The sequence below is a fragment of the Vombatus ursinus genome, unplaced genomic scaffold, assembly GCF_900497805.2.
Source record: "Vombatus ursinus unplaced genomic scaffold, bare-nosed wombat genome assembly UNPS02005286.1, whole genome shotgun sequence".
Lineage (NCBI taxonomy): Eukaryota > Metazoa > Chordata > Mammalia > Diprotodontia > Vombatidae > Vombatus > Vombatus ursinus.
In genome coordinates this window covers 12,957,616-12,967,158 of record NW_020945064.1, presented here as the reverse complement: position 1 = coordinate 12,967,158, position 9,543 = coordinate 12,957,616, and the positions used below count along the sequence as shown (strand labels likewise).

Here is a 9,543-nt window from a genome sequence, read left to right as displayed (position 1 = left end):
TTCATTTTACAGACATAGAAACTGAGACTAAGTGAGATTGAGTAACTTGCCCAAGGCCACAGAGATAGGAAGTATTGAGTCATAGGATCTCAGGGTCAGAAACAACCCCAAGGTCCATCTAGTTAACATCTAATTACCTGATTTTTTAAAAAAATCCCTTCTACAAGAACTCCCATAGTGATCACAGAGTTATGAACTCAAGTTATCCAGTGACAGGGAAGTTAATCCCTTATTAACAATGAAAGTAATTTTGTTTTAGAAATGCTCTAAATATGGATTTGTTTTTACATTGCTGAAATTTGCCTCTCTTCACTGTCTAGTCATTGCTACCCTAGTACTCTAAAAGGAAGCAGAACAAGTAGTCCCTTTTCTAAATAAAAGTCTATTAATGTCTTGAAGACAAATGTTTTCCTAAGCTTTTTCTTCACCAAACTAATTATCTTTAATTCCTCCTGATGGGGATGGGATCTGAACCCTTAAAAGAAAATGCCATGTCTTTAAGATCTGGACTCCGGAGAGGAAAAACCCTGGACTTTGCCACATGGCCAAACCTCTGGATTTCGCCTGAGCTACAATCCCATTAACTGACTTTTCATTATCACCTACGCCCAATCTCCCACTTCTCAGTTACCTTTAACCTAGCCCAGCTCTCCACTGTCTATCACTTCCGGAAGGCCCCTGACTCCTTCCCACCCTTGACCCTATCAAGACCCCATTCTCAACCTCCCAGTCACTCCCATTAAGATCCTCCCTAGATCCCTCCCACAGTCTTTCTGTATACAAGACCCATCTTGTCTCTATTAAGGTGCTCAGATTCTTTTAAGAGTCTAACCAAGGGCTCAGATTTTTATAATTTAGTCAATAGCTCACAAATATTCAGATTCCTTAAGAGTCTGGCCAATATGGTGGATCTTTACTAAACGTTATCTTTGGCTGAAAGAAGGCTTGGGTCAAATTCATTTGGGCAGTACCTGAGTGTCATGATTTTAGGGTCCCAACACCCCTAAACCTCAACACTTCAATCTACCCTAACATGGTTTAATTTCCATTCTCTTCACCAAACTAGTTACCCTCCCAAGAATGCTCTATATCCTGTCAATATCCTTCCTGAAATATGTTAAGAAGTGAACACAGTACTTCAGAGGTGCCAGGACCAGGACAGGTACAGTGAGATTTTTGCCACCACCCTCACCCCACCCCGCCGTTTCTCAACACTATTACTCCATTAAGCCTAGAATAGCACCTTTTTGGATGTCAAGTCACATTATAATAACTCTAATTTAGCCATACAGTTCCCTTACCCTGTAATTTTAAGGATTAATTTTTTTTTAAATCCAAATCAAGGACTTCAAATTATCCATGGTGTTCCCGAAGAGAATGCTAGATTTGGAGTATGAAGTCCTGCTGGCTCTGCAGTCTATGTGACCTTAGGAAAACATTTCTGAAGGACAGTTTTAAAAGCTCTCTAGCCCAACCTCATCTGACTAATGAAGAAAGTGAGGATAGAGAAGGTAAACCTGGCCTCTGGATGACCTTGGGTCAAGTCTCTTAACCTCCCTGTACTTAAGTTTTTCACCTGTCGAATAAGCTCCTACTACACACTAGGAACTACAAAAGGTACTGATATACAAAGACAAAAGAGAAAGTCTCAGCCTTTAAGTTCTACAAAGGGTTTTTGTTAAAACTACATTCTGAAACTAAGTACAAGTATCACTGTCTATTTTACAGACTAGGAAACAAAGGCTCAAAAGGGTTAAGTGAGCTGCCCAAGAGGCCACTAGAGCAGACTGTTCTCTTCTCCACATTAACTGACAGAGAGCTAGACCCTCCATTCCCTTCAACTCTTAGTAGGTACATTATGTTTCCTATAATTTGCTGTCTTCGTTTTGATGTGAGATGTAGAATGGTATAGTGGACAGAGAGCTGGCGTTGGATCCAGAAAGACTTGAGGATGAGTCTTCAAGTATGCCTCTGACAAACCGGCTGTGTGGAAAAAAGCCACTTCATCTCTCACCACTCTAGGCAACTAGAAGCCTATACAACTTCAGAGAACTGGTGAGGACTAGTGGAGAGGGTTTCCTAAAGCAATGAAATCCCATCCCTATTCTTTAATTCTGATATCACTTAATGGAAAACAGTGTAGACAGAGGGCTGGCCTTTTTAAAGTTAGACAACCGGTCTGGGTGCTGCTTCTGAAACATACTAGCCAAGGGACATAAAGTCAAGTCATTTTGTCTCTGGTCTCAATTAACTCTCAGATTAGAAACTACAAATGAACCACAACTGCGAGATTTGTATTATAGAGGGCATTTCCATGCCAGGAAGTTTTTTACATTGATGAATTCATAAGAAAATTAAAGATATAATTTTTTAAAATGTTACATCCTATTTTCCAAGACCCAGAAAGGGAACCACCTTATTTATTCAGTCCACATAATTACTCAAGAACAAAGTTTACCTATACTTCTGCTAATGTTTTCTTTTCATTCCTACTTTCAGTCTGAACCAAGGTTTTTCTACTTTGCACCTCTTTAGCAATACATACATTAAACAATAACAACATTGGTCTCCACAGTTAATTCCAATCCATTGAGTTTGGTTTGGAATGAAAGTGTGAAGGGGATAAGCGAAAGGGAGAAACAATTTATCCCTTTCTGTTATGATAGATAATACCAAGGAAAATCCAACTACATATTGCAACAGCTAGAATACAGCAAAAAAAAAAAAAAGGAAAAAAAAAAAAGAAAAGCATTGGATTTAGAATCAGGAGACCTGGGTCCAAAACCTAGCCATGTCTCCTGAATTCAACAAATATGTGTACTTATGTGCAGCACTACACTAGCTATACCAGCAAATCTATCATAATCTATAAATAGAATTTCCTGATTGGAGCTGAGACTATACCTAAGAAATTAAAATGGAAGTCAATGAGAAAATGCAGTACATTTCAGAGAAAAACATCTTTTGACAACTTTATGGGAACATGTCTATTTCATCGGGTGAAGCACTATTCCTACCAAATTTTGAAATGAACTGCTTTGCCCCATGCTGCTCCCAAGCCAGACCACACATGTTCTCTTGCCCTGTCCTTGCTTCCACTTTATATCCTTCAAGGCTCCATTTCACTGTGACTTTGGTCATGGTCTCTGCCAACCCCACCCACACTCCCCCACCAATCAGAATTAATTTCTGCTTTCGATCTGCCTTGTCATTCTGCACCACTCTTTACATATGTATAATTTTCATACAGTTGTCTAGGTCCCTGTATTATCACCCCTATCAAATTATAAATTCCTTGTATTTAATTTTATATTCTTTACCACTTAGCATACTACCTTATAAATACAATAATCATTTAAAGCTTTGGTGAATTAAGACAAGCTAATACCATTAATATTCTAGTTCAATGATTAAAAACATCAATTCAAAGAATGACTAATATGGACAGGAAAGATGTTACACCGTCATCACTCAGAAATATTTTTTTTTATTTTCTAAAAGCAGGATGCTTATGCCTCCTGAGGCTTCTGTTGGCAACAAAACACTAGGCAAGATGAACTTTGGAGATGATCAAGTGTGAGCATTCCTATCAGTACATTTTATTTTTGCAACTCTAAAAATGTTTTTGATATCAATTTTCTGAAGATAATATTTATTCATTTTAGCTGTCCATGGGTAAGAAGAATCTTACATGGCTGACCAATATCAACAATATATGCCTCTTGTATAACTCAACATTCAAAGAGTTCAGAGGGGATTCTGTAGAAACACTAGTGATCTAAATAATTTAGCTTCTTGCCAAATAGTATTTCCCTCCACTTCAGGGAGGGGGAAAAATTAACTCTCTTCAGTGGCAGCACAAACAAGGAGATTAGAGTACCAACCAGGCAATTAACTGTAGGATCTGGGCTTTGTTAATGGACTTGTCACTTAGGATACTAGAGAAGAAACAATCTGAGTCCCTTTCATCCTGAGAACAAATTATTTCATCCAAGAGGATGTTTCAATTCTAATAAACGGTTTTGAAAATGCCCTAAAGTCTTTGCATGAAAGACAAAACAAATTTAGTGCTAGATTTTTTTCCTATTTATCATTTGCCATAAAACGTAAATAACAAAAGGTTATATATGTAAACAAGAAGCCAAAAAGAACAAAGTTATGAGTATTTATAATAGCACTTTAAGGTTTGCAATGAGCTTTTACATATATTATCTCATTTTATTCTCACAACCCTGGAAGGTAGGTGCTATTAATATCATCCCCATTTTACATATTTGCAAACTGAGACAAAGGTAAAGTACCTTGTCCAGTGTCACACACCAAGTAAGTGTCTGAAGTAGGATTTGTCTCCCTGACTACAGGTCCAGCAGTCTATCCAGTGAACCGCCTAGATGCCTTCCTAGTAAGAAAGGAAGACTTTACTTAGAGGTTTCCTTAATCTCCTTTTCGAAAGATGCTTATCAGGTTCTATAAAGGAAATCTGATTAAGATAAATAAAAGACTTAATGCACCTAGCTGAAGCTGGGGGAAAAAATCCTTCCATGAAATATTTCTATATGTGAGCTCACTTAACACACTTGAATATGTAAAAAAAAGGAAACACTTCTATAGATAACTAGTGATTAGACGAAGTAACATTCTCCAATGAAAAAGTAGTCAAAGGATATGAAAAAAGGAAATCTCATAAGCATTACAAACTACTAACAACTATATGAAAGACTGCTCTCCACTAATGATAAAAGAAACGCAAATCAAAACAACCCTGAGGTTTCACCTCACACCCAGAAAACTGGCAAAGATTGGAAGTCAACATGATGAAAAGGTTGTGGGAAGACAGGCACAATAGTCTATGAAGGTACAACTATAAATCAGCACAATCACTCTGCAAGCAATTTGAAATTAGGAAAATAAAGTGTCTAAAATGCCCATATTCTTTGACCTGAAGATTCCACTACTGGGCTTATTATAACACAAGTAATTCATAAAGAATAAATGCCCCATAAACACTAAAATATTTATAGCAGTACTTTTTATGGTGGCAAAAAAAAACTGGAAATATAACAAATGCCCATCAACTGAGGAACTGCTAAACAAATTGTGCTACACGAAAGTAACAGAATATATTATAGTGCTATAAGAAATGACAAAAACGATAAATCCAGAAAAGCATAGACCTATATGAACTGACAGAGTGAAGTAAACAGAGTCAAGAAAAAAAACCGCAGTGACTATAGCAATGTAAATGAAAAAAAAATCAAAAATTAAAAGTGAACATTGCCAAAAAAAAAAGTCAACATTACAAAATTACAAAGAATAATTATTGCTTATAAGAGAAATGAGAAGACACCCTCACCCCACTTCTTGCAAAGGTGAGAGGTCCATGGGTGGGTCATATTTTCAGACTGCTTTCTTCTCTTCTTCCTCTTTTTCTTTTTCCTTTAAAAATATTATTTGTTACATGGAATGGCTCTCTGGGAAGGGGGAAGGGATACTGGGAGAAATTCTGGTGATGTAAAAACCAAAAGATATCAATAAAATTTGTATTAATAAAACACTACTCCAAATCACTAAGAAATATGCAAATATTGGACAGGATGCAAAAAGACAGGCACACTAAATACGCCATCAGTGAAGCTACAAAGTTCCACCATTCCAGAAATCATTTTGAAATGTCTACTCTCTGATCCCAGAAATCCCACTCCTAGGCATGTATTCCAACAGATTAAAGACTGAAAAAAGAAAAGGAAAGGTCCACATACACTAAAATATTCATAGTAGACTTTTTGTGGTAATAAAGAACTGGAAACAAATTAGGTGCTCAATGACTAAGGAATAAATAAACAAACTCTAATATACGAATTAATACAACATTACTGTGCTATAAGAAACTATAAATGAGAATTCTATTAACTGATACAGAGTGAAGTAAGCAAAACCAGGAAAACAATGACTATAACAACATAAACAGGAACAACAACAACAACAAAAAGGAAACTGAACACTACATAATTCTAAAGACCAAGGCTGGCCCTAGAGAAGAACAGAGAAAATGCATCCCCTTTCTTTGCAGAGGTGTGAAATACTGGACATGCTAGCACAGTGGGGTAGAAAGAGTACTGCACACAGAGGCAGGCAAACATGGATTCCAATTCTGTCTCAGATACTTTCTGAGTGATCCCCTGGCAGGTCACTTAACCTCTGTTGTACTCAATTCTTATCTGCAACTAAAGGTTTCAGATTAGGGTTAAGTGGACAGATGAATGAGATTAAACTCTAAATAGATTAAAGGGTTACACACAAACAGCTCCCCAAAATCTAAATATGCTGCTGACTAGCTGTAGTACCACTCAATAGTTACTAATACCTAAACATATAGAAAACCACACAACATAACAGCTTTTAAAAAAGGTATTTAACCTGTCCCGGCACCACACAATACTCTTCTAACTTTAAAGAAAAAACCTGTTTTTAGTGCTATGGTATCATGGGAAGAACATCAGATTTGGAATCAAAGAACTCAGTTTCAAATTCCAATTCTGCCACTATCTTATCTATAAAATGAAAAGACTGAACGAGGTGACTGCAAAAGCCTCTTCTGGCTCTAAATCACAGAATTTTATGCTGTGATTTATATATGTAAAACTGCTAAATGGCTAGAAATAGGAAAATTCAAAGAAAAAAAATTTACAAATGTTAAAAAACAACAACAACAACAAAAAAAAACAGAACACGACAGAGGGGTGCCAGAAGAGGACGGCATGGCCCAATGGCAATAATGCAGCTAATCAAGGTTTCCCAAGAACTCTTCCTAGTTGAAAAGAAGTCCCTTCCTCTTTTTCCTTATTTCAACAGTATTCAATTGCATTTATAACCAAAACTTATTCAGCTGCTTCTCAACTGATAGGCATCCCCTTACTTTCCAGTTTTTTTGTCACCACAAAAAGAGCCGTTACAAATATTTTTGCATATATAGGACTTTTTCTTCTTTTTCTGATCTCTTCTGTACATAATTCCAAATTGCTTTCCAGAATGGTTGTACCCATCCACAGTCCAACAGTGTTATCAATGTACCTGTTTTTCCATAGCCTCTCCAACATTTATAATTTTATTTTTTTTTTGTCATTGTTACCCTGGTGAGAAATGAAATCTCAGAATCACAAAATGGATTCCAAGAATTACTTTAATGTGCATTTTTCTAATCAGTAGTAATGTAGAACTTTTTTTCTATGTAGTAAGTTTTCATTTTTTCATTTCTTTCACAGCTATAGATAGACTATGTTTCTACCTTTGAGAACTACCAGTTCATATCCTTAGACCACTTATCAATTGGAGAATGGCTCTTTTTCTTATAAATTTGAGTCAGTTCTCTTGGAAATGAGACCTTTATCAGAGAAACTTGCTGCATCATTTTTTTTTTCTGGTTAGTCACTTTGCCTTTTAATCTTAGCTTTACTGGGTTTGTGGAAAAAAAAAACCACCTCAATTTTAAGTAATCAAAATTAATCATTTTGTCTTCTGTGACCCTCTCTATCCCTTGTTTGGTTGTGAGTCTTTCTCCTATTCAGAGATCTGAAAGGCAATTTTCTCCATGACCTTTTCTATCCAGGACACACACCCATGCTATTTTGGCATAAGTCATGAGGTATTGGTCCTAATCTAATTTTTTCCATACTGCTGTCCAACTTTTCCAGCAGTTTTTGTCAAATAGTCTTTATCCTTGTAGCTGTTCTTATGTTTATCAAATTTTGAGGTACTAGACACACTGCTTCTATTATGTTATGTCCGTAATCTGTTCTATTGATTGATCTCTATTTTTTAACCAATACCAAATAGTTTTGAGAATTAAATATTTTGCAACAGAATCTGATATTTAGCACTGCTGAACTCCTTCCATTCGCATTTCTTTCCATTATTTCTCTTGAGATTCGTGACCTTTTTTCCCCCTCCATATGAATTTTATTATTTTGCTAGTTTTATAAATTATTTCTTTGGTAATTTAATTAGTATGGCATTGAGTAAGTAGTAAATTAATTTAGGTAGAACTATCATTTTTATTATACTAGTTTTTCTACTCTATCCTTGAGCAAATAACATTTTCCCAATTATTTATTTCTGTAAACAGTTTATTGTAGTAATACGTATATAGTTCTTGTGTCTTAGAAGGTTAATTCCCAAGTATTTTATACATCCTATAGTAATTTTAAATGGAATTTCTTTCTATCTCTTCCTAATGAGTTTTATTGGTTTTATAAACAACTACTGATGATTTAGGGGCAGGTAGGTGGAGCAGTGAATATAGTATGAGGCCTGGAGTCAGAAAGAACTGAGTTCTTTGGAGAGCAATTTGGAACTATGCCCAAAGGGCTACAAAAATGTACATACTCTTTGACCCAACAATACCACTTCTAGGTCTGTATCCCAAAGAGATCATAAAAATGGGAAAAGGACCCGCATGTACAAAAATATTTAGATCAGCTCTTTTTGTGGTGGCAAAGAATTGGAAATTGAGGGGATGTCCATCAACTGGGGAATGGCAGGAACCAGGAGAATGTTGTACAAAGTAACATTAGCCACGTTGTGCGATGACTAACGTTGACAGACTTGGCTCTTCTCAGCAATGCAAGAATCTAAGATATCTCCAAAGGTCTCATGATGGAAAATGCTATCCACATCCAGAGAAAGAACTATGGAGTTGGAATGCAGATAGAAGCATACTATTTGCTGTTTTTTTTTCTTCTGTTTTGTTTTGTTTCCTCTTTCTGGTGGTTCCTCCTTTTGGTTCTAATTCTTCCTTACAACATCACTAATGTGAAAATGTTTAATAGGAATGTATATGTATAGCCTACATCAGATTGTGTGCCGTCTTGAGGAAGGAAGGGGGGAGGGAAAGGGAGAAAAATTGAAAACTCAAAAGCTTATGGAAATGATTTTTGATAAATAAAAATAAATTAATAAAAAAAATTTAAAAAAAAGAACTGAGTTAAAATCTGGCCTCAGACATATTAGCTGTGTGACCCTAGGCAAGTAATTTACCTTGTTTGCCTCAGTTTCCTCATCTGTCAAATGAGCTGGAGAAGGAAATGGCAAACCACTCCAGTATCTTTGCCAAGAAAACCATTTAGGGGTCAGGAAGAGTCAGACATGACTGAAACAAATGAACAACAACGTAAATCTGGGAATCATCTGCATAAAGATAACTAAATCTATGGGAATTGATGAAATCACCAAGTCAGATAGAATAGAGGAAGAAGAGGGCCAAGGGCAGAGCCTTGGGGGACAAGCCAGGATTAGTGAATGTAACACACATGAATGACCAGCACAGCAGAACAAAGAGACATCAGTCAAGTCAACAACAAGCATTAATTAAGTCACCTAGGACAACAAGTAGGTAGATGGAGTTCAAATCCAGTCTCAGACACTTACTGGGTGGGCAAGTCACTTCACCTGTTTGCCGCCATTTCCTCATCTGTAAAATGAGGATAATGAACAGCACCTTCCTTGCAGGGCTGTTGTGAGGATCAAATGAAATAATATTTGTAAAGC

At 36.3% G+C, this 9,543-nt stretch overlaps 1 protein-coding gene across 1 annotated transcript in view; it reads right to left on the bottom strand.

Moving 5' to 3' along the window:
- The window catches only part of ZDHHC7 (zinc finger DHHC-type containing 7), a 46,976-nt gene that overhangs the window by 20,892 nt on the left and 16,541 nt on the right, over positions 1–9,543 (bottom strand). The window lies entirely within an intron of this gene.